Source organism: Pteronotus mesoamericanus, unplaced genomic scaffold (genome assembly GCF_021234165.1).
Source record: "Pteronotus mesoamericanus isolate MK-2021 breed Mesoamerican mustached bat unplaced genomic scaffold, CSHL_Meso_final contig_20, whole genome shotgun sequence".
Classification (NCBI taxonomy): Eukaryota; Metazoa; Chordata; class Mammalia; order Chiroptera; family Mormoopidae; genus Pteronotus; species Pteronotus mesoamericanus.
The window spans coordinates 80,250,954-80,277,731 of NW_026555085.1; the positions used below are offsets into that span (position 1 = coordinate 80,250,954).

At 37.2% G+C, this 26,778-nt stretch overlaps 1 protein-coding gene across 12 annotated transcripts in view; it reads right to left on the reverse strand.

Annotated features, from left to right (window-relative positions):
- The window catches only part of EPB41L2 (erythrocyte membrane protein band 4.1 like 2), a 214,260-nt gene that overhangs the window by 133,061 nt on the left and 54,421 nt on the right, over nt 1-26,778 (reverse strand). Inside the window, exon 1 of one of the 12 annotated variants that reach the window (XM_054569952.1) lies at nt 4,767-4,871. The exons of the other annotated variants lie outside the window; for them this stretch is intronic. The gene's annotated coding sequence lies outside the window, so the exon portion shown is untranslated. Of the gene's footprint in view, nt 1-4,766; nt 4,872-26,778 lie in introns of those variants that run through there. 12 annotated transcript variants of the gene reach the window in all.

Here is a 26,778-nt window from a genome sequence, read left to right on the forward strand (position 1 = left end):
TTATTCCCATATCACAGGTGAGGAAGGTAAAAAAAGAAGATAAATTAACTTACACAAGCCATATAACCAGTATATTTAAGAGCCAGAATTCGAACCCAGGATGTCCAGCTGCAGAGAGCTTATGCAATACTGCTACCAATCCCAAACAACTTCAGTATTTTATAAATAGCACCTAGCATAATGCCAGATCATTATTTGTTAGGAAGGAAGGAAGGAAGGAAGGGAAAAAGAGGGAGGGAGGGAGGGAGGGAGGGAGGGAGGGGCGGGGAGGGGAGGATCGATAAACTATTACTACCTTAATAGCATGTTCTGAGCCCCCAATAAATTTCAGTGACCTTCAGGATATGGGTTGCATTGGTATCTTAACCCCTTCTTTCAAAACAAATGTTTCTAAGCATATGTACCTGAAACCAGCAATACAGAGGAAAGAATCCTGCTCTCAGTCTAGTAGGGGACAGAAATAGCAAGATTAGCATTAATATTAATTCAAACAACTGGCCACTAATTCAGAAATTTTGGTCACTTATATTCAGAAATTACTACTAGTTTGTAAAGCTGACATAGTTTTCTGAAAAACTACCATTGTCATTTCTTCAAGAAGTCACACAATGGGCCTTACGGAAAACGTAGATTAAACACTCACATAACACAAATAGGCATCATGCTCTTTAAAGAGCACTTAATTCTCATTCTCAATTGAATTTCTCTCTAGCTGAACCCAAGTAATTTGACTAAAATGCCAAATAGTACTGGTTATAAATTTCCTTAACATCGAAAATTCAAAATAAATTTCATTTTTAAATTGGCCAGGATAACCCCTCCCTCAATAGAAGAAAAAAAAAAGTAGCTAAAGGATGATTATAAAGTTAACAGAAAAACAAATACAAGGGACACATAAACATATGAAATGATGCTCGCTCACCACACTTACAGTAAAAGATATACAAGCTAAAAGTTCAGCATGAAAAGTCAAAAAGCTTAATCACATCGGCACTGAGCACGGCTATGGAAACAGAGGCACTCTCGAATCACTGCGGGTAGGAGAGTAAATAGGCACCAACCCCATGGAAGTCAATTTGCCAAGGGCCAAAATTCCAAACATGTAAACACTAAACCAGTAATCCTGCTTATTGGAGTGTATCCTACAGATACATTTGCACATATATAAAATAATTATGTACAGATGATTCCCTGTAATATTGTTTGCAAAGAAAAAGATCAATGTCTGTAGGGGACATTATACCACATGCGCAAAACAGAATACTCTGCAGCTATAAAGAAAAAAATGAGGAAAGTTTTCTTCCCAGTTACAGAAATATCTCCAAGTTACACTGTCAAGTAAAAAAAGCAAAATTCAGATAGCACATAGGATATGCTATCTTATGGGCTTGAAAGCAATGTGTGTGAGAATTATAAATATGTGAACACACATGTACATATTTTCCTATAAACGCACAAAGAAAATAGGGAAGGACACAGAAGACTAACAATAGTGATTATGGGAAATGGTGGATGGCACTGGGCAGATGAGGTCCAGAGGTGCAGATATGGGAGAAAAAGTTGTCACTGAGAAGTTTGTACAAACTGAAGCACTTAAATAATTTACTAGGAAAAAAATATTTATGCATTAAGATAGCCAATGCATTAAGTGAACCTAGCTTGGTTGGTCTGCCTCCTTGGACACAACCCAAAAGCCACAACTGCCATAAACTGTCACACACGCTTCACAAGCACAAGCCCATCCCTTACCCTATACACACTGCTCTCTTAAAGCTCACAACCTAAGCCTTTAGAGCAGCCAGATGTCTTCTTTCAAGTATATCAATTTTTCATTCAAAAACAAACAAACAAAAAGCACATATAGTTCCTGAGAAAACCGAGCTAATTTTTTTTACTCTTTTTCCCGGTGTGGAAATGAAACAAAAAGGTGTCTTTTGCTAACAATATACTGACTCATGAAGTCTAGCCAAAAAGATTATTCCTATTTTCTGCTGGATAAGTGGGAACAGGGAACTTACAAATAGATTTCTCTGAAAGTTGAGAAGATTTTTAAAAGGAGAGTAAAGCACAATGGAAGATAGTTATTAATGATTTCTAAGCTGGTCATACAAAAACATTCCAAATCTGTCAGCAGCTTCTTCCTCATTTATAGGCAAAAGCAGGAACAAAATTGGCCTGACAAGCACAAGGATGTCATGTTTCCTGTCCACACCTTCTCCCTGCCCCATATCTGCTCCTGTGCTCCCATGAAGAGAGTGCAATTTTGTTCAGATGAGTAACTACACGTTCCTAGTGCATGTGTATTTTTGCACCCTGTGGCTTTGCGATAAATTTCTGATGTTCCTAGTATTCTGGGAACATTTATTTGGACCACCACCATATAATGTTCTAAACAAAAGAAAAATGCACTATGCAGTTTCTTCCAGTGACATCATAACCAGATTCAAACAAGCAAAGCCAACACCAACAATCTCTCATAATCATAACACATACTAGGGAGTGTACTTTCTCTGAGCTCATCCCACAACTACCTCCTGCATAGGATCTTCACCCAGACCATTATAAAATACACTTGGTATCAAGTGGTAATCTACAACCAGTCTAATACTATTCCTGTGTGAATCAAACTCTAAATTCTTTAGCTAAAAAATAACAGGGGTTCAGGAGGGTTTTCACCAATAAGCTAACAACCAATCCACCAAGGTTAACTGCACAGGATAAATGCACAGGCTGCAGACGCTGCATTTTAATAAGTCATAAGACAAAAGCTTGTCAAAGTCAATCAACTCCCCACACTATGACAAGGCCACCAAGCTGGAGCCTATACTGATCTCACACTTTCAAATCCTCTTCTCTGTAAGCTTTGGAATACTAGAGTCGACAAGCATGAATACCTAAATCTTGTCAAAAAATATAATTCACTTCATGAATTTCAATTGTTAGATCTTCTGCCATATTAAATATTTACAGCACTTCCAAAGAGTAGAATGAGACTATAAATTGAGTGATCTTTCTAGCTTAGGTAAGCAGACCCAAATGTTGATGCTAGTCCTCTGGTAAGTTAGCAGAAGGTGCCTTGTAGACTGTTAGCTTGTGAACCCTCCAAGCCTGGAGTGATAAAAGCAACTTTCCCCAGGTGGGAAAAGCTGTAACTACAATGGAATTACAGACATGTCATTTGGAAATGCTTAAAACCTTTTTTTTTTTTTTTAATTTCTTCTCTGAGCATTAGTTTAGCTCAAAACTACTTGACTTTGTAAGAGCTTCAAATAATTACTTTCTAGGTGGTGCTTGCGAGGACAAGTTTTTATTTCAACTGAATATATTTCTTTCTCTGGAGGTAAGAGTCCCAAAACTCAAACATTTGTAAACATGGCTTGGTAGAGGATCCTGCGACAATACGACAAGCATCCAACCTTAGAGTTCACCAAAATATTCAAGCAAACTAAATGTCAAAGTTTAAAATTTTCCCTTTCCAACTTTCTTTGTTAAACTATACGTCATTAATAAACCATACAGTATGCACAGGAATACTCAAAGGAGATGGGAGCGCGGGATGGGGGTTGGGGAACGGGCCTATAACTAGCTATACAAATCATCAGCATCACTTTTACAGTTATTTATTTCCACACCCAAGGTGCCAATCATTTAAATAGACAGTTCTTTCTTGTGCCTAAAAATAGAAAACTTAAACTTCCCAAATACACATGCACTTCCCCATCCCCCCACCTCCAATACCTAGTAATTACTTCAGTGGTATCAGGGCATTCCCTGTAAAGTCAACAAGGAAGGAACTTGCCAAAATCACTGCCTATCCATCACAGCAGTACTGTTTTTCATTTTGTTAGAAAGTAGCATGCAAATAAGGGTCTTTAAAAAAAAAAAAAAAGGGTTGTTGTCAGACTGGTAGATTATATCAAGAAAAATCATGAAGACAATTTTTCCTAAGTCTGGATAACAGCATCTGGACAACATGGTGAATTTTCACATTTGTTCAATGTGACAACAAATTAAATATTCAGTAAAACAACGTGTTGAAGCCTATACCCTTATTCAGCTAATATCACACTTAGAGTGTAACAACATCAAAACGATATATAATTCTTATAACTGTTAACAGTCACTAATTTGCAGATGCTGAAAAATGTGAACTCAAATCTCTGATAGCCACAGTGCTTCTTGCAATCAGGTTAGCGTGAAAATGAAGCACCTTATAAAGGAAATTCAAATCTGTCCTCCTTTGACATGTTAAAAAAAATAAATAACTGAACACTATTAACCTCACATAGTCCTTAATGTAATTTAAGATAATTAACTTCCATATACTCACTACTGAATAAATCAAGAGCAGGACAAGTATATAAAATAAAGCAAGTATTTTCATTATTGTCATAGAGCAAACCTGAAAAGGCAGTCATGTTAAAAATAACCTGACAAAATTCAATTATTTTCTTAAAAAAAATACAAGTGGTTTAAACTAGACTCTTGACTACACACACACACACACACACACACACACACACACACACAAAATATTTTTTCATAGGGCTTAGCTCAAATATATCTGAACATATTCTCTTTTCAAACAGTGCCCTTACCCAGATTCCATTCACCCTACACATTAGCATTTTCCAAATTTTCAGTCTCCTGAATACTGACACTCTCAAAGGCGAGCTTCTTTCAAAGCCAGAACATTCAAGCATATACAATAAAACCCAACTGCTACAAGAGAAATTTCCTAAAAACCTCCCCCTTGAAATACATACGTAGCTTTTAAGTACATCAAGCCGTTGTCTGCTGTTCCCTGTCATTAGAAGGCTGTGGAAAACTGATAGAAATCTAGTCTGCAAAAGCTTAATGAGCAAGACCAGCGCCACCCAAGCCGGACACTGCTGGAGAAGGGCATGCTCAGTAGAAAAGCCCAGCTTGGTTCCGAGTTACTTCATTCCTCAGCTAGAGAATTCACGTGGGTCAAAGAAAAAGTCATCTTCCTGTTGCCTGCTCTACCCGCCATATGAAAAAAAGCTCACATAAAGAATAATTTTAATGACACAACTATAATTCTATGATAATTTTTTAAATTCTATTATTGCTGGAATTTTTTCTGTTCTTGTGGGTATGATTTTTACTTTGCATGCTGTCTCCTCTGCTCAACTGTGTTTTTATTTTTGTCATTTTATTCCACCCTACAAATAGACACCAAAAGTATATGTATACAACATATGGGCTAATCATCTTTATTTATAGACTACTATAAAGTGATATATACATTTCCAGGGAAAACCCTGCAAATATATAGTCCAGTTTTAAATATATAAAAATGAAATACTAATTTTGATTCACTTGTAAAAGAATTTGCTTATTCATTTCACAATTGATAGCTCACTTTAATGTATTTTTATAGGTCCCATCACATAGTTACAAAGCTGATATATTCTTGCTTTATTATTTCGTCAACCTTACATTGAGAAATGATGGATACAAATGTAATCATGTTTGTCATATGAATATAAATATATATGGAAGCAAAGTAAATGTAAAGACACTAGAGGAAAACACATTAATTTTAAGATTCAGGTCAGAGAAATCTATGAAGCAACTAATCTTCAATTCTACAATTCTACAACACATTAATTTTTTAAGATTCGGGTCAGAGAAACCTGTGAAACAACTAATCTTCCTCAATTATACAATTTACATTCCCACAATTTAAATTCTGGTTGTTGTCCCCCGCCGCCACTCCACAGTGTAGATATATTAACGAATCAGGACGAAAACAGTCAGACTCTGGACCCAGGCATGCATTTTTACAACTTCAAACTGCTACCATATTGCTGTCTTAGCAAGCAGTTCTGATATCAACTAGTATTTTATGTTCACATTCACCTACAGCAAAGACTTTTTTAAAAAATAGGAAAAAACATAGGTCTTTTTTGATTACAAAGAAAACACTTTAGATACTTAAATAAGCAAGATGTCACCTGTGCCAACTGTTAGAGAAAGGGTAAGGCTTGCTTTATGGGAAACTTACTGAAAATATGTTTCAGTAACAGCTAGCTCTGAAGAGATTAATCTCTGTCAAAATGAACAAATATAAAACTTTAAAAGAGGAAGTATAAGGGAAGTAAATAAACTTCCCCATCCACTTCCAAGTTTTCACTGGTTCACAATAGGGCAATTTGGTGAGTCTCAGTAGAGCAAATTTTATTCAATTCAAAGTGCCATCCTCTATTTTATGTTCTTCCTATTTTTTAAATGTTAAATGCATTTTTAAATAAATACTCCAGTATGTGACAGATTTATTTCAATATACTTATTTGGAAAAATACTGGCTCCAAGTTGTTTTCTGAAATGTTACTCCATGAAACCCAGAAGTCTCAGAACTACTGACATAAACACTGGATTTAGTGACGTTAACACTTGTAGCAATCTACAATCCCGCCCAGATATCTCCCATCACCCCTGGGTGTCCTGCCCTCTTAACTCCCCTACTCTAGGACTGAATTATGTTCCCACAAAATTCCTATGTTGAGGCACTATGCATGCCCCGCCCCAAATATGATGGTACTTGGAGATGGCACCTTTGAGGAATTAAGATTTAGATAATTCCATAAGGGTGGGGGCCATCACGGTAAAATTAGTGCCCTTATAAGAGAAGACACTAGAGCGCTTGCTCATTCTTTGACCTTCTCCTGTTCTCTCTCATGTCACCACGTGAGGTTAAAGGGAGGAGGAGGCCATCAACAAGCCAGGAAGGGAGCAGTCACCAAAAACCGACCATGCTAACAACCTTGATCTTGGACTTCCAGCCTCCAAAACTGTAAGGAAATAAATTTGTTGTTTAAGCCACCCAGTGTACGGTATCTTGTTAGAGCAGCCAAAGCTGAATGCTGCCACTCAAGCTCCTCTGCGGGCTCCAGTATAAAAGATTCCTGCTTAGAAGGCATCTCAGTCTCATTATTCAAACAAATGTTAAAGGAACTACAACAGAAAGTCTCATGGCACTGTGATATGGAAACCAAACAAACCATTAATACCATTTAACTATTAATAATTAAAAAGAGAATCCAGAGAATTTAAATGAATTTCCAAACTCATGCCCATTAAGTGGTAAAAACAGAATTTATACCAAATTGGTCTTCAAAGCCAATACTAGTGGCCTTGGTGTTGCGGTGGTGAGCAAAGCTGCCTTCCAAATCAAAGGCACTTCTCCACCAATGCTGCATCATCTCTATTTTAACATCCTTGTTTTCCAGATGAGTCAGCTTAACCCAAAGAAGTGAAATAACTTATAGAAGATTACTCAGCGGATTACTGGCAAAGACACACACAAACCAGGTCCTGTATCATTTAAATTATTCATTTTCAGTAAGATTTTAAACATATTAAAGTACACAAAATACACTGGTTAAAACAGCTACATGTCTTAATATTAAACCTTGTTAATATGAATTTATTTCTATTACATCTGTCTTGGGAAGATCCTAAATAGCCATGTTTTGGCACTGTCTCATTTTTCCACTAAAAAGGAAAATTTGAGGTTTATCTCAGAATACTATTTTTATAATATTAAAGGGAGTTGGTTGGGATTAATTAAGGTGGAAACATTTTTCCTATATTTGTTTTTCAGGTTTGTGCGTATACAGAATTTTATCGCAAACCCGGTATCATGTCTTCATTTTCTAAAATCATCCTACCTCCTGGCTTTATGGAAACTAAGAATGGAATTGAGTAAGACATAAAGGACCCAATAATCTGATGGGTTATTCATAGCTCTACAACCAAATTCTGTGCAGAAAATAAAGTTACCCACATTGCAGAAAGACACTGAGAAAGACAGACAGCTGCTTTCAGTTCCCACCTTTGTTCATGTAGCCTCCATCTGAGAAGCAATCATCTATCTGTTAAGCGAGAAAAAAAGCTCAGAGTTTTCTGATATAACCCTGAAATAACCTAAAAAGTACTCAAAACAAACCTCTGGTTTTTGATTCTACTCATTTTACAGGAACACGATCTTCCCATTGACCAATCATCAGGCAAGATTATACTTCCTGAACAAACATGGAGAAAAGGTTTAGGACTCTTTCAATCTGGGTGAACTTCAACGGGTCTATAAAATTTTCTAACAGCCCACATTTCACAGGATCGTTGCTATCCGATGTCAGCAAAAAGGAAAAAAATCTGCACCAGTTCCACGGTTTCTATGTGTAAGCTCTCTTCTGATCACACAGCACCGCAGCTTAACTCCTCTCAGGCTCTAAATCCAGAATAATTTGCACAACTGCTCATGAGTCATTCGCAAAATTTCCTTCCTACCACATCTTTAAAATGTAACATTAGAAGGTACTATAGATCTGTGAAACTCCAGGAAAGAAACATGCTGTATGACCCAAGATTTTTACAGGGGGTTTGGAAAGAGAGTAGGTGCAGGTGGGGCGGGGAATAAAGGAGTGGTGGTTGGGAATCCACAGTCAAAAAGTGAATGTTTTGAAACTATCTAGAAAGTGTTAGGCAAAGCTAATTCTCTTTGTTTTTTTAAACTAAAAAGTCAAAAGCATCACTATTAGAATTACACATTCAGACCAGTAGAGTAATCCAGCATTTACTTTGAAATGTATTATTTTCATTCCACATCTGTCTAGGAAACATTTGCTAAGTTCCTCTTTTGCACCAGACACTGGTCTACCACTCAGAAGTTCTTCCTCATACCAGCCCTCAGGGAATTCACAGTCTAGCAGGGAAGACAGAGATATAAACAGATAATTATACCACATGTGATAAGGGCTATAGCAGAAGTACAGGAAGGGCAAGGCAAAGTGGACAATTCCCCTGGGGGGGGGATAGGGTAAGGAAAGACATTATGGGCTCACCATGTTTAGGTTCATTCATCTCTCATTTCAAATGTACAAATGCTACTGCTAATGTGGTATTGACACCCCCTTGCCACACACTGGGGCTAAAGAAACAAAAGCACCAATCACAAAGCCCATTAGATACAAAGCAGAAACAAAGATCTTGTTAGCACGTGTGCAACACTCTACATATGACTGAGCACATGGGGTTTTTATAGAATAAATTTAGGGCCAAAAGGGCTCCCAGCATTCCTCTAGTCCTTGCCTTTCACAGATGGAGAACCTGAGGCCAGAAGTTAGGTTCTTGTTCGGGCTACCCAGTAAGTCAGCTGTAGAACGCAGTCTAGAAGTCAGATTCTGACTAGTAATTCCATTGCCTTTCCCTATGCAGACTGCCCGGCCCAGATGAGAAGGGGAGAGACACTGTTAAGGAGAAAACAGGGGATAGAGAGGCCCTTTATGGCTGCCCAAGGGCCAGAAGAAAAGAAGAGCCCTGAGAAGAGGCATCCAAAAATATCTCTATACCCTCCCCCCCCTAAAAAAAAAAAAATTATAAGTTTCCAAAAATAAAGAGGCAATTGCCAAGAAATTACCTACTCTTCCCGATTGGAAAGAATAATAAATTCATACTCAGTCTGTATATATCCCCCAGGTTGCCACTTAGTTAAGTCTGTAAAATGAAGGCAACAGCCTACATAGCATAGGGTTGTAAAGAGCACAGGAGAATCACAACAGCTGCTAGGTAAAGTGCAAATGCTAATGAATGCTAGATACTATTAAACACAGAATTGCAATGGTCAAAAAATTTATCTAGGCTTTCCCCTAGAAATGGTTGACTGTATCATTTTGTTTAACTTTATTTTTAAAAATCAAGCATTACCATACAGTAATCTTCTACCAATTCCATTTATCTGTTTTTCCTTCAAGTTGTATAAGGAAAACTGTTTCCTCACCCTAAGCCACCCTCCTATAATTTCCCTTCTTTCTTTTTCCTCCTTCCCTTTAAAAGGGCCCCCACTATCCAAGAGGCCCTACTGGAACCACATAAACAGCGAACATGTCAACACAAGATTCTTATAAAAAAGAAAAAAAAAAACACACACAGAAAAAGAGAAGTGTTGCATATAGTTGACCATGACTTCTACCAGGGCAAGCCAAGGAAATGGTAAGGTGTATGGAGGACGTAGTGCACAGCTACCCATCATGCCCTGGGGAAGGACACCCCATCTGGGGCCCTCTCCTCACTTCACCTGCATCACCGTCTTCCTTCTGCCTGATACAGGCCTTCGGCAAGGTTTAAGCACCTGTCCGCGAACCCAGAATACTTTCAGCCCTTCGTAATTTAAAACTGTAGCTTCACTCATTTCCTCCGGTAGCATCACCTTTAAAACCCAACTCTCCAAATTTAAATTATGAAAAAAATCCCTAAGAACAAGTGTTAATATGTTCTCAATCCACAGACCCTACTCACCCAAATCAATAAATAAAGACTATCCAACATCAAGCCAGAGTATTCACCATTACCCTTCCCCATGAAATCTTAATTTTAATTCCATACTTTTGGGTTTTGCAATAATCCATTCCCCAGGGAGACATCACTCTGTTTACTGATAGCTGCTAAGGATACACACCTGTGTAAAACTTGGCTCTAGCAGTGCAAAAGCAGAGGACTCAAATAACTGTACTACAAAAAGAGTAAGAGTTAGAATATAGGGACAAGCAATTCACCAGTAACTGACTTAATGGGGGAAGAATGCTTCCCCATGAGACATTTGAGCTGACCTTGAAGTATAAGAAGGAGCTTACTGGGCCAAATATAAGTGGGTAAAAGCACTGTGGGAACAATAAGTGAAAGGCACAGAATTGTAAAAGATAAATGCATTGTAGGGAATGGTAAGTGCCTCATCTGCCTGGAACACAGGGCGGGGACTGGAGGAGAGAGACAAGGAGGCAGCCAAATAATAAGTGATCAGAATGCTAAGCTCAGATGTTTTTATCTGTCCTGTAGGCAATGGAAAACAATATTAATTTTGTATTTCTGAAGGATTACTTTGGCAGTCGTGTGAAAACAAGTGACACAATGAAAGGAAACTGGTTAAGAAGCTCCAGAGATTCAGGAAACAGCATCTAAACTAAGACAGAGGCAACAAAGATGCAAAGGAAGAGATGGAGTCAATAAATGTTTAGTAGGTAAACGGACAGGATTTGATACTAAATTGGACTGTTAAAGTAATAGGGAACAAAGTTCCCAGGTTCCTGGCAGTCAAAGGTCAGATAGTGGTGCCATTCACCCAAACGTGGATTTCCAAAGAGTAGGAAAGAGGGGTAAAAAAAAAAACCCACAAGCTGCTACTTTTAATGCATTTAAACTGAGGTGACTGTGTGACATCCAGCTGGAAAATCAAGATGGCTAGAGATACGTGTCTGAACAACAGAGTCCGGGTTTCCATGGTAAGATTTGGAACTACTTCGTCAGCGAGTGTTGTTTGAACCTACGGAGGTGGGTAACACCCCAGGCAAACAGTGAGAAAAATGCTCGTAGTAAGTCCCCAGACAGAGAGCAAAGAACCTATAAAGGAGGCTGGGCAGGTTCAGCTTAAGAGAAAACACAGCAAACCAGAAGATAAGAGTGAAGCTGGAAGGAGTGGACAACAACAAAGGCCAAGCGAAGATTGCTTCGGGCACCAAAAAGGTTTTAAAAGTGTCATAATAAACATCGCTGGGAACCTCAAAGAGCAGCTTCACTGGAAGGTGACAGAAAGAGCCAACTGGCTACTAAAAAATATTGAAGAGAGGAGGGTAAGCGATAACGTAAATTAATCTTAAATTTAGCGATAAGGAAAGGGCTAGAGAAAAAGGGAAGTAATAAGTGTGAGGTTGTGGGAAGATGTTTTGGTTGGTACAGGCTTTTCCGTGGGAGAGACAAAGGGGGGAGAGTTTGAAGACACAAAGGAGAAAAAGAAAAATGGACAGAAGGTAGTTGAAAAGAGAGTGAAAAGAAGATCAAAACCACAAGAGAAGGGTTTAATCTGGGGCAGCAAGAGGAACACCGCTACCTCAGAGACCAGAGGCAGGTACCTGGGGCAGGAAGAGGTTTAAAGAAGTCAGGAAGACAGGAGCGTGCTGGGGGCAGTTAAAGGGGGAGGACAGGCGGGTACGGAGAAAAGTAAAAATTTTGGAGAATATATGGTCAATCTCCTAGGACATATTCAATGATAATTCCCTTATCATTTGTATCAACATGACTCAAAACAGGTTAAACTGAATAGTTTTCAAAATGAGAAGTCATTGGTGTCTTAAACTTTACAAACTTTGGGATTCCCTGCATAATCTGTCTTCTAATATGTCAACTTGATTTGTAAATCCATATCTATTAAATTACCTAGAAAAATATAACCAAATTAATGCCATCTTCCTATCCGTATAGGGGCAGAAGTTAAAAAATAACTCACTGAAATCCCAAGATTTGAAGAGGGGTGATTTGTTTTAATCATGGTGTGTGCCAAGAACTTGGCTAAGTGTATTTCACAAGATACAATAACTATAACTGCAAATTCTATTCTCAAACTGTGAAGCCTGTGTCTCAATAAAATGCCAGTTTAAAAGACAAGACAATGAAGACCACCATCACCACCAGAACCCCATAAGAATATGTGAAAGGTTATAAAACAAAACTCCTTTTACAGAGTTGAATCCTTTCCAGGGCGGGCCTTTAAGACATTCTGACAGTACACACAAATACTATCTCTGGAACAAAACCAAAAAGGCACAGCTGCAAGACATCTTCCACTGAAGTTGCAACTGACTCACTAGCTGTTCTTCCTTTGAGCAAGACAGTCTATAAAAGCCAGAAGCAGAGCTATTATCCCCTACAAACTGCTTAGTGGAACCACTTTCTCCTGATCCAAATTGTGGCTTTATTAAACAGCTAAAATGGACAGCACGGCTGGTATAGCTTCATAATAAATTGGTAAAAGAAAACATAAATAAAACTTGAAAAAAATATCTATACATGGTTTTCATTAAGAAAAATTCCCAAATGAACCAAAACTATCCTGAAACACCAGAAGATACACATTTTTTAAATTACAAGCCATCACTATCACAAACAAGAAATTTGGATTTGCCTTAACAGTTTTTTCCCAAACCTCTAAGGAGTAGCACTGACCAAAAACATTTAGATGATTAATATCAGCATGCGTTCTCAGTACTGATGTATTTTGAACTTATGGTAACTGAATATTTATAATACTTGGGAATGAAAAGTCAGACATTTTTTTAACCAATTATGAGTAACTCCAACATAAGAAAAACAATTCAGGTAACAAGGTCAATGTTTCATTTGTGATGCTTTCCCTGCTGTAGTTTTGAGTAGGTTTCTATAACAACACCAACACTACTCTTATACAAATACTTTTGTATCCAAGATGAAAACCAATAACCACTTTTCTAGTTCATTTCTATTATGGCTTACAACAAAAAAATCCACCCTTCCTAAACTTCACTCCAAGAATGCAAAACCTAAGGCTAAACTATGTAACAACTTCAGTTAACCACAAATGTCAGATATTCTCAAATTCTTCAGAAAGGAAGTTAATGACAAAGAAAGTGTACTTCTTTGATTAAAACTCATTCTGAACAAAAACAAAAAAGACAATAGAGGGAAAGAAAGTAATTACTAGCAAATGACTTACTTGGAAAATTATCTAAATTCTAGAGAAAAAGAACACTGAAAACCTTGTGCCAAAATATAAAGAATTTAATGTTATAAAGCTGAAAGATAAGCAAATTTCTCTGCATAAGTTTTAGACATGTTTTCAAAATCTTTTGTTGGTGCTTATTGTTTTAAGGCAAACAAAATAGTGTATTTTACTAACAGAAACAGGCCTGCCTATTTCGTGAGCAAGCTCTCTGTTGAATGCTTTACAAACATCCTTATGCCTCAAAACATCTCTGCACAGCAAGTTCATTCTATACATGAATAAAATGAGGCTCAGGGAAATAAAATAACTTCCTTTAATAAGCATCGAATGCACAATAGCATAGTGGTTGTCAGTCCTAAAGCTAGACAAACCTGAATTTGGATCTTGGCTTAACTCAATAACACCTAAGAGGTAGATACCCAAGATGTGAATCCAAATCTACTTTAGGTGAAATATGTTCTTGACAATACACCATGATGCTTATGTAACCTCCCAGTTATACTTCACCAAACATGAAAAGGCAGCCTTTACCTACCAGACTTGCCTACCTATGCTTCACATTTGCACATGGACGCTATGCATTAAGACTTAACTGTTTCTACTCTAACACAAAAATTTTCTCAAAAATATTTTTTAGAAATACATAAGGAAGACTGTGAAACAGCTGAGAGTTCTGAATTGTTTTATCTTTCAAACATATACATGTACATCAATACACACCTGGCATTGAATGCTCATTGCTGAATATACCACACTGTGCCTTTCTTCAGAGCACTAAGAACCATTTGGGGAGACCAGAGAAGTGCAACATGAAAAGTAAACCCTATAGACTTGAGTTAATTGCAAATGAATTTTTAAAAAGTATATGCCTATGGGTACTACAAACACATATACCAGATTTCCCAGAACAGTTCTGATTACAAATATTCTGTCCCACTGTCTCCTTAAGGAAACTCACACATTCCAAATCACACATAACTTTTTTAAGTGAGGTAACAATCAGATTTAGGGACTTGGGAGTAAAAGATACCTGCAAGTTGGAATAATAAATGGAAGAAACTTGAGAACACTGCCAAGAAAGGGTGGACTGTCATTGGTAGGAAAGAGAGACAAGGACATTCAAGACATGGAAATGTCCCTGGGCAGGGTACAAGATGTTCTGGGAGACCTCAGGGACTAGGAAGTGGTGAGCTGGTCAGCAGGTTGACCACAATCACTGGATCACTGACATACAAAGAGGAGTTAGAGGTAATGCCGAAGTATCATGGCTGGAAAAATTGTTGAGGCTTTGAAGGCCAGGATAGTGACTTTGGGTTAAAGAAAATAGGTAAGCTCACCAACAGACTGTTTGTGTTTTGTTTTGGTAACAGCTTTACTGAGAAAGTACTATACAAGTCACCCACTTAAGTATACAATTCAAGGCTTTTAATACAGTCAGTTGTGCAACCACAAACAATTACAGAACATATTTCATCAAGCCCCCGCCCCAAAAACTCCAAATATCCTAACTCATTCTATGACAACCTGATACTAAAGCCAAACAAAGACATTAGGAAAAAAAAGAAAGAAAGAAAGAAAACTACAGACCAGTATCACTAATAAATACTGAGGCAAAAGTCCTCAACAAAATACTGGCAAAACAAATCTAACAAGATTATTAAGATCTTACACCATGACCAAATGGAATTATTACAGGAATACAAGGATGATTCAACATATAAAAATCAACCAATATAATAAATCATATTAATAAAAGAGAAAAATACATGACCATTTCAATGGACAGAAAAAGCACTTAACAAAATCCAGCCACCCTTTCATGATAAAAATACTCAGCTAGGAATAGAAGGGAACTTACTCAACATGGGAAAAGGCTTCTACAAAAACCCACAGCTAACATCATAAATTAAAGGCAAAAGACTAAAAGTTTTCCACTTAACATCCAGAACAAGACAGGATATCCTCTCTTACAACTTCTATTGAACACTGTACTTAAAGTTCAAGCCAGGACAATTAGGCAAAAAATAAATAAATAAAAAGTATCCAAGAAGGAGGAAAGGAAGAAAGTAAGTAATTTCTGTTTACAAATGACATGATCATATGTTAAAAAAGAAAAAAATCCTTAAAAATCCAGAAAAAAAACTAAAAAGGAATTGAGCAAAGTTTCAGGATATAAGATCAATATACATACTGAACTGTATTTTTATACATAAGCAATAAACAATCCAAAGAATAATTCCACCTGGCATCAAAAAAAATAAAATACCTAAGAGAAAATATAACCAAGAAACCAGACTTGTACACTGAAAACTAAAACACACTGTTCATACAAATTGAAAAAGACCTAAATAAATTGATGTTCATAGATTCAAAAACTTAATATTGTTAAATGGCAATAATCCCCGAATTAACTGACAGATTTGACACAACCCGTATCAAAATTCCAACCACCTTTTTTGCAGAAATGAACAGGTTAATTCTAAAATTCACATGGAATCACAAGAGACCTCAGCCAAACAAATCCTGAAACAGAAAAACAAAGTGGAAGGATTCATACTTCCTGATTTCAAAACTTACTACAAAGCTAGAGTAATCAAAGCAGTGTGGCACTGGCATAAGAATAATATACAGATGAGTGGAATAGATTTGAGAGTTCAAAAATAAACCTGTACATCTATAGACATTCTATCTTAACAAAGGTGCCAAGCACATTCAATAAGGAAAGAATAGTCTTTTCTTTTTTTTCAGTTACAATTGACATTAAATATTATTTTATATTAGTTTCAGGTGTACAGGATAGTGGTTAAACAACTACGTAACTTAAGAAGTGATGCCCCTGATAATTCCAGTACCCACCCACCCAGCACCATATAGTTATTACAGCAGTACTGGCTATATTCCCTATGCTGTATTCTACATTCCCATGATTATTTTGTAACTATTAATATGTACTTCTTAATCCCTTCATCTTTTTCACCAAGCCCCCAACACCCCTCCCATTTGACAACCCTCAATTTATTCTCTATATCTATTGAGTTGTTCCTGTTTTGTTTGTTCGTTTGCTCCTTTAAATTCCACATATAAGTGAAATCACATGTTGTCTTTCTCTATCTGACACATTTCACTTAGCATAATACCCCCTAGGTCAATCCATGTTGTTACAAATGGTAAATTTCAATCTTTTTATGGCCAAGTAATATTCTATTGTATATATGTACCACAAAAGAATAGTCTTTTCAACAAATGGTACTGGGACAACTGAATATGCACATGCAGAAGAATGAATCTGAACTACCTGACACCATATACAAATTTTAACTCAAAATGGATCAAAGACCTAAAATGTAGGAGCTAAAATAATGACGCTCTTTGAAGGAAAGAGGTGTAGGCTTCTAGTATGCAGAATATAAAAAGCACCTACAACTAAACAACAAAATGAAAAACAACCCAATTTAAAAAATGGGCAAAGAACTTGAATAAACATTTCTTCAAAGAGGATATACAAATGTCCAATCATCACAGAAAAAGATACTCAAGCTCAGTAGTCGTCATCATGGTGACAACAGTTAATAATACTGTGCTGCATACTTGAAATGCGCCAATAGAGTAAGCGTTCTTACCAAAAGAAAACAACAGTTTGATATGTGAGGTGGTGGATGTGTTACCCTTGATGTGGGAATTATTTCACAATGTATACATATATCAAATCATCATGTTGTACTCCAAATATATTACAATTCTGCCAATTATATCTCAATAAAGCTTGGGAACAAAATTAGGCTCATGTGGAGGCAGCAGTAGTAATAACAAATAAAGGATTGATATTAAATAAATCTCAGAGAAAATATTCCGTAAAGGTTGATGCCTAAGTAGACAGCAGATGAAAAAGAGACATAACTAAAAAATAATGCCAAGGTTGCAAACCCAGAAGACAAGGAGAATTTTCAAGATCTGGGAACTTTTAAGCATAGATACCCAGTTTAAAACAATGATGTGCGATCTTTAGAGAGGATTACAGAAATCAAAACCTGAAGTGATAACTTGGAAGTTACCCCAGAAGTCAGAGAATATGTCCCTAATTCTAGTATGTGCTACTATTTTATTTATTATTAATCTTTTACCTTATTTCCTAAAAAGTGACTATTGTTGAGAGTTTCAGTAATACGGTAATAGAGAAAAGCTATCTTAAAAGCCAGGATTTCCTTAAAAAAAAAAAAAAAAAAAGACTATTTGACTGGCAGGGCACCCAAAGGTGACAGAACGAGATAAACGTTTGCATACCAAGAATAGAGTTCCAGGTACTGTAAAAACTAAACATGATAGATAGAATCTACCTACTCAAGCGGGTACAGAGTAACCTACCTGTGTTTAGTGAGAAAAATATTAAGAAGAGTATCTCACTATCAGGCCAATAATCCACCAAAGGAACACTGGCTACCAACCAGCACAGCAGGACAAGCTAAGCACTAAGAACAAAGGACAGGAAGCCCCATATCAGATCATTCAAGTCATCATTCATTCATTCATTCATTCATTCATCAAATAATTGTTGAGAGACCATTAAGTGCAAGACAATTGTGAATGCAGATGTGGTAACTGACTCTATGGACCTAAAAACCTGATGGAGGAGAAAGGCAAATGAAGAGTCAACTGGGGAAAAAGGAAGTTGTTTATAGAGAGCGTACAGTAGGTAATCTAACAGAAAGGAGGGGGCCCAGTGGAAGGAAGAACCACAGGAGGAAGGCAACCCTGAGGAAGTTACATCTAAATTAAAGCCTGAGAGTAGATATTCCTGCCAACACATACAAAAGTCTACAGGTGAGAGAAAATCTGATAGGTAAGCAGGGAGACACGACCAGTAAATTAAAATCCAGAACAGCAAGAATCTCGTAAGATAAAAGTAACTTTAAAAACTTCAGGCCTCTTTTAAAACAATTTGGTGCCATGAACAGTCTTTAATCACAAAAATAAAAAACTTTAAAACTACTACTTTGAGCCCTAGCCAGGTAGCTCAGTTGGTTAGAGCATCATCCAAATACACCAAGGACGTGGGTTGGATTTCGGTCAGAGCACAGACAAGAATCAACCAGTGAGTGCACAAATGGGTGGAACAACAAAACAAAACGATGTTTCTGTTTCTCCTCTCTCTCCTCCCCCTCTCCTCCATCCCTTTCCCTCTCTCTCTAAAATCAATTTAAAAAATTTTTAAAACTACTACTTTGACTATAATATAAAAACCAGATTATAGAAAAAGGCAGAAAAACCAAACAGAACACGTCATTTTATACGGACAAAAATGATAGCTGTACAATGTTTAAAACAAAATTAACAAATGGGTGGCACAGTCTCTCAAATAGAATTCTGACTTTGTAATTTTACTTCTGAAAGTAGCTTGCCTGACTGACTCACTGTGGAATGGGCTGAGTTACTAGAGAACAGAAAAGCCTAGACTCATAAACAAAACAAAAAAAACTTCAGTTGAAACAGAGTCGGTGTTTCTTTTGGAGAAGCAAAGTGGTCAAAGGGAGCATCTGTAGGCTGGCTGGTCTATATAATGTGATGAAACAGAATCAGAAAAAAAAAATCACAAATTAACGAAGATACGTTTTTTAAATTTAATGTTATAATGCAACTTCTTGTTTTGATTTTTTTTTTCAAGAGACCAGAGTAAAAATATGGTTTATCAATTCATCTCTTGTTGGGGCTCGTGTTTCTTTAGCTACCAAAGTAAGAACTGGACCATGAGAGAGCTCAGCTTTATTCAGGTTATAGTGTCTTAATATGGAAAGTATCAGTGGAATAAAGTGGATAAATTCAAGAAATATTCAAGTAATAGAATGGTAAGAATTCAGTGACACATGGAACTTAAGGGACAGAGAAATAAAGCAAAGTAATGAAGTCGCTCAAAGATGAAGGGCAATTATTTGTATGGCAAAGCTATTTAGTGAAATAATTAACAAAAAAGGAGAGTAGGAGGTTGTTTGGAGGCAAGTTAATGAGATCAATTTAGATTGAGTAACAGTAAAACAAGGAGGAATAACAAATAAATCAATAGTGAAGATAAAATGGAATCAGAGAAAAACACCCAATCCAGAGGAAGACAGGAAAAGTGGGGGGGGGTGGGGGGTGGGGGAAGAAACAACATATGAGCCAAATAAAAAACAAATAGCAAGATGGTACCCAACCACACCAATAATCAGATTAAATGTAAATGGTCTAAATGTACCTATTAAAAGGCAGAGGTTGTCAGGTTGAGTACAAAAAACAAAACAAAACAAAAAACAAGATTCAATTCTCTGTTGTGTACAAGAAATCTACTTTGACTTATAAGGACTGGGAACACAACTGGTATGAAGAAACAAACTGTGATGTAAATAATAAATTGTGATAACAAAGAGAGGGCCATCGACAGCAGGAATGGGACGCTCTGTTTAGTGGAAGAGTAAGGAGGCAAAGTCTAGAAAAAGAACTCATATTGCAAATAACTGTGGTCGACAGACTACACTTAGGGTATACAAATAAATGTCTTGAAGGTGTTTACAGCCTAATCATGCAAGTAAATTTTAGTTACTAAACTACACAACCTTTGTTTAAAGACCATAATTTAGAAACACCAGAGGCTTTGAACCTAAAATATGTCAATTTTACAGCTGTACTACTCTTCTCCTACCCCTTTTCCACTTCCCCCTTCTACCGGGTTAATAACGTGCAGCTCTACAGGCAGCTCCACAGCTGGGTCCTCTTCTGTACCAAACAAAACAGGATGGTAGTCACAAGAGGGGCGGGAAGCTTAAGAAACCTGTGGGTTACACCCAGTTTGCATTTACAGGGTCTTTACAATTTACAAAGTCTTTACCTCTTCTCAACTGCATTCATACTTAATAAATGTAAGCTAAGAGACTTTCAAAGTATCTAATTTGTTTAATTTAATAGAAAGATCTCATTGAATATCTATTATTTTCTTTTGCTTGCCTTCATAAATCTAATGCTATAATATTTTTGTTCTTTGACTCCCAAAATGCCTACATTCTTTAAAATAGCCATGTCCAATGTTACTTGAACTTCACCATATAACTACTTCTACAATTTTTATGGTTTAAAATTATGGGCTCAATGAACATTTTGAGGGATTCTGCTAATTACTAGGGAAGTAGTGAGAACAATATAAAGGTCCGTGTAAGCTTAACATATTACCTTTGTTTTTATGCCTCTTTAAAATGGGATATTTAGTCTTTGTAAAAGAAAAGCATTAAAAAAATGTTCAAGCTTTTATTTTGAGAAGACTGTGAAAAGTTCGCATCCATGATTATAATTTGTTTCTCTTGGATCTAAATATACACCCACCCATTGGCTTCAGAAAAGTGCTTGGACAAAACCCTAGGACAGTGATGCTTCCTGGAAATTTCAATTAAAAAAAAAAATTTCCTTCCCATGTAATAAAAGCAAGTAGCAACTAATGCAAATATTCTTTTGAATTAACAGTTTGTAAAAATCTATTCTTACACAAAAGATTCATTCATTCAACAAATATTTCTTAAGCAACTAAGTAAAGTGATTTACAAAAGGCTTTCCCTTCTCACAAACTTGATACACAATAAGATTCCCTTAAATATTAAGCAAAAAGACTAATTAAGAAAAATGTATTTGTCAGCTTTGCAGGACAATTCCCAGTCCTCAGGATGCCTCTCTTTGCTATTGTATTGACTAGCTGCTTCTCCACGTGAACGATCAGATTCCTAAACAGTAGAGACTGCAGTCTTTCCCCACAACCTGACATAGTACCTGGAATACAGTAACTAGGCAAGAGGAACACATGATGATGAATTAATAATTGGATCATATTCATTAAATAATATTAGCTACAAACAAAATCCCAGTGGCGCACAGAGAGAGAGAGAGAGAGAGAGAGAGAGAGAGAAGAGGAGAGGAGAGAGAGAAATAGTACAGGCCATAGTACTCTTAAGCCTTTCCTCCCTCCATGCAGGCTTCACTTTGCTGTCCTTTCTCTATACGTATTTCTACTGCTAAAGTGACCCTTTTTTTTTTTTTTTTTTAATTCTTGGCATCAGTTTGTCTTTTTGTGAACTCAGCAGCATCTCGGCCTTTTGAATTCCCAGCCTGGCACATAGTAAGACTGTGTAGAAATTTATCTAATAAAGAGTAACTAAAGATAGCTTTACTTCAATCAGTATTCCCAACCTTCGTATTATTAATCTGTAGTAAACACAATGTACTTAATTGGTAACAAGATTTACTATTATAATTAAGTTAAATAAATATTTGATTCAAAAGACCTTTAGAATAAATACCACCAAAAAAGGAGAATTCGTAAGACCAGAGTTTACGGCACAGAGAAATACGAGAGCAGTACTGGAGTTGGAAATGTCACCTAGAAGTTATAAATAGAAGTAACAAAAAAAAAAAAAAAAGCCTCCTTTAACTGACACTAAACATCACCAGAATAGCTATCCAGGTAAATTAGGTAATTCTCCAGAAAACCTGTCATGTTATACTTCTAAAGCACATATATTTTAATTATGTCCCTTCCTTATAAAAAAAAAAAAAAAAGTAATAATCATTTTTGAAAGGCTTCCAGTGGCTCTGCAGAGCCACCAGGATGAAGGCCAGACACCTCAGTGTACCCTCGGGGTGGAGCACAGGCTGGCTCCAGGCCAGACCCACAGCCCTTCTTCCGCTTTCTGCCCCCTCTCTCACACGCTCTGTGCCCCAGTCATGTCAGCCCCTCAACACGAAATGAATCTTCATGCTTCCGTGTCCTTATTAATGCTGACTCTCCCTGTCTAGCCTGTCCACTGCCCATGTCTACATTTGGGGGGAAAAGAAAATCCAACACAAGCCTTCAGGTGTAAGGTTAGAAATAGGCAGTTTATCACCAAACCTCACAATCGCTCTGTTACAGATTTTTAAGCCACAAGATACCCAGAATCAAACGTGGGGTGGAGGGAAGCCCAGTTAGGGTATCTGTGAGAGTAAAATACACACAAACATTCACAAATCACAAGGCTGTCAAAGAGAAGTCTAGTAGATGGCAATCCAAGCCAGCAGGGACTCACTGCCGCACCAGCAACAACACCCACTGGCAGGGAAAGCAGGATGTGCCGAATGGGGAAGTCAAGCTAAACTGGGCTGAGTAATGCAACTGCTTCTCTGAGACGACCCTGAGATATACTCGGTGGATAAACGCAATCATCCCAGTGGACAGAACGAGGGCAGTAAGATCTGATCAGGAGTCACACTTCAAAAACAAGCTATATCCAGAGCAGTCACCGCTTTCACTTACCTAATCATTTACCCCATGAATCACACAACTGATGACCTGCAGAATGTTATTTATAGCTACGCAACAGCCAGGGCAGGGCTGAGGACTGTAGGGGGAAACCTCTGCAAAGGGGCTGCCAAGTGACATTTTGGCTCATGGAAGTGGAACCAGAGGAATGAACATTACCTGTAGATCATGTTCTTTGAGACAAAACATTGCTTCTAGATGCAATAGGCCAACAGGACTTTGTATGGCCTAACTATGACTATATGCTAGGAAAGGATACATACACAGTGATATATTTTACTTTGATGTATAGAAATGTGTGTATACACACACATGTATCAGACAAAAGGGGGGTAATGTAGCACTCATGTAAACCAACTTAGCTGCCACAACTAATTTCCCCTTTGTCACCATCTACCTGACCTTTTCCTCCACCATAATCAACCCCAGTCTAATGATTTTCGCTAGTTCTATTCAGTACTTTGGGTCCCACCATAATTTATATCATATCTCATACCCTTCCTCTCAATCCCTTATTATCTCCTCCCATTATTCCCTATAAATTCCACGGTAACCATGCTGGAACACCTAAATTCAACAAATGTTAAGTGAACCAACAGAACAGCATAGTTATAACAAAATAAGGAAATTTGGTTTTGCCATCTTATAATCTATCTATCAAAAGTAAATATTCTTCCTGTTGGACCCAAGTGTAATGAGGCCAGGGCCTCAGGTACTTTGTTCCCTTTGGGGAGAGTATCCCCAGTATCCACCAAGGCTCCTTGGAAGAGTTTTCTCCCACTTAAATCCTTAATATATAGAAATATCCATATAAAGAGTTTATTTCTGCCATGGAGTTCATTGTAGCAGGATCTGTCCTATACCGATTGTGTATTTATCTTTAAAAGAAACAGACAGAATGGCATGACACAGGGCTTGCTATCATTATATAAAACAAGTCCAGCTGATGGCCAGCATATACAAACACTGTAATCCCTCTGTGCCTCTGCCCCAGATGGCAGCAGTCGAGCCACCAAGCAGAACCAGCTCTTGTTGGAGACCAGTGAGCCAGCTGTCCAGGACCAGCCAGGGCTCCTGTGATAAGATCTTTCCTTGTTTCAAAGGCTTCTTTACAGTTCTAATATAGACTTGTTATGTTTTTATGATCCTGGAAAACATCCAAAATGATTAGCCTACCCCTTTCTAACACATGTATCCATCGGCAATAAATGTACGTACTTTCAACTAATAGAGAACTTTTGAGTCCATCTAATGAATGAATGTCCTATGGATTAACATTTCCAAAGGCAGGCACTATTATCTTAAGAATTTACGGAGACACATTTGCCACACTGTCCCAAGGAAAAATAAGCAGGTTTAAAAGGATACTGCTGTTGTTTTAACCCATGTGTACAAAATTGACAGATAGAAGATTGGAAATGCTTAGCCCAAATGATAACAGTGGTTGTTCCCGAATATGGGCAACAGGAAATTTTGCTTTATCTGTGTTATTCTCTGTTACCAACTTTTTCTTCACTGAACATGTTACTATTGTAATTAAGAAAAAATTTTAAATAACTTAAAAGTCTATTAGAAGCAAAAAATATGAAGTTTTCTCCCTTTATTTCTGTATTCCTGCTTAGCGCTTTTAAAGGCAATACAAAACAGAATGACTAAGTCCTAGCAAAGTTATAATAAACTGGTACCCTGCCATGTGGTATAGATTTACCTAAAACACAGAGGAACATTCATACTGCTCCTCTTTCTGAGCCTGGCACTATGTACAAGAAATTACTGGACTCCAGCAGCACATGTTTTCAGACACGGTGACATCAGAGGCCTTTTTTTAAAGTTAGATTTTAACTGGATTTAAAAAAATGAGAGGAATTTCCTGGGTTTTATCAGGGCAATTTCCCAACAGATTTTTGCCCCCACTTCTCCTCTTAATACAAGGATTAAAGCCACTTAGCAAATTAGAGTGTATACTCGCCACTTAAAATGCTATTAAGAACATGTAAATTAGGAGATCTTTAAAAAGCAATACACATCAACAAAAGGCTGAGTTCTTGCTCAGAAGGAGTTGTTTTTAACAGTTTCCTATGAGGTCAGTCAAAAAATATCAAACATCTGAGAGCGTATCTAAGTGCAGGAGGGACCTACTTTCAGACCACACGGAGCTACAGAGAGACAGAGAGCACATAGCTACATTCTATAGAGAAAGAGCCTTTTTTTGTTTTGTTATCATATGACAAGTAGCACTGTCAAGTTTTCACTACGACTTCATTAAAATACCAAGCCATACACACACACACAATTTAACACTGCACGAGGAGGACAGGGACATATTTTTCAGAGCTGCAAAATGGCATCTGCAGAATGTCTCAAAGGAATGACAAAGGCACTGCTTTAGCCCTAACAAAGAGAACAATGTTTCCACTAAGACACTACAGGACTATTGCATTTCAATGGGGGGAGAGGGAGAGAGCAGTAAAAATTAACACAAAACAGAACTCAACGTGTAGAATGACAGTCTGTAGGGGAAAATTAAAGGAACTATTGAGGACACGAGTTTCACTCATTATAGGACATAAAATTAAAAGAGTGCTTAACATTTTAAAAACTGGGTAATTTCAAATATTGAACTTGAAAAGAAAAATTATAACTAAAACATTCAAAAATTACTTATCAATCGACTCAATTAAGTTTTTTTAGATTCATAAACACTGCGCTTCTATTAATTCATGTTGTTTAAAACACAGCTTATAAACAACCTATGCCAGCATTATGCTAAGCAATCTACATATCTCATTTCATTTAGTTTCTCATGATCACTTCATACAAAAAATGTACTATCAATGCTTCCATTTTACAGATAAGAAAACCGAGGCTTACAGATATAAAATGGCTCTGTATCAGGCAGATCTAAGTTTCAATTCCAACTCTTTCACCTCCTAGCTTTGAGACTTCGTCTTTCTTTCCAAGATGCTTTTACTCTGAATTTCAAGACTATCGACATCAAATAATGTTCACAAGAATTAGACAAACGATTGTCAAAAATAAGGCAACAGCTTTCCTAAAACAATAAATTGAAATGGAAATAGAGGCTTGATAAATTAAGAGTGGAGGGGAAATTGGGATATACTTACTCTTAATCAAATAACATTTTCAAAACACTGTTAAGACAAAGCTTTAAAATGCCTTCAAAAAAAGAGAGAGGGGAGTGCGAAGAGACAGAGTTAATTACAAAATAAATATCAGAACACACCGGATGGAGAAAAATCAAAATCAGGACCTTAAGCTGATTATTCCCTACTTTGTATCTGAAGTGTATGTGCTTAGCTATCTTCAGTGGATAGTCACCTAAAAGACAATTTGATGACTTTTTGTATTGTGAGAAAAAAGCTTCAGTTAAGATTACAGGAGATTCAGTTAAGATTAAGTTAAACAGGAGATCCTGATTAAAGTAACACCAGTAAATAAGCTACCAATAGGTAAATTTTTCTCATAGTTATTTGTTTCACATAAATTGTTAGTCCTTCTTTGAATAACCACCCAACTTATCTTCTAAACTCCAGTTCTGATCACATCGTTCATCTGTTTGGAAAACCTTAGCAACTGAGGAAAGAAAACCCAATTTTTCCACCTGAAATGCAGAGTCTTCCAGGCTCTGGCCAGACCATCTTAGAATTTCTAGCCTTTCTGCTCACTACTGGCCATGATGAATTCGATGCCGAGGATGCCGAGGAGGGGGGAAGGCCACTCAGGCCACCAGGTTCACTCCTGCAGTTTCTTCTCAAAAGTGAGCCAGCCAAGTAGCACACCCATCATCACTACCATCATCAGACAAAATCCAGTGATAAACTACGATCTTGCCCAACATGTTCCAGCCACTCTTGGCCCTGTGCTAGCCTTCCCTCCTCCAGATGCCCACCGCATT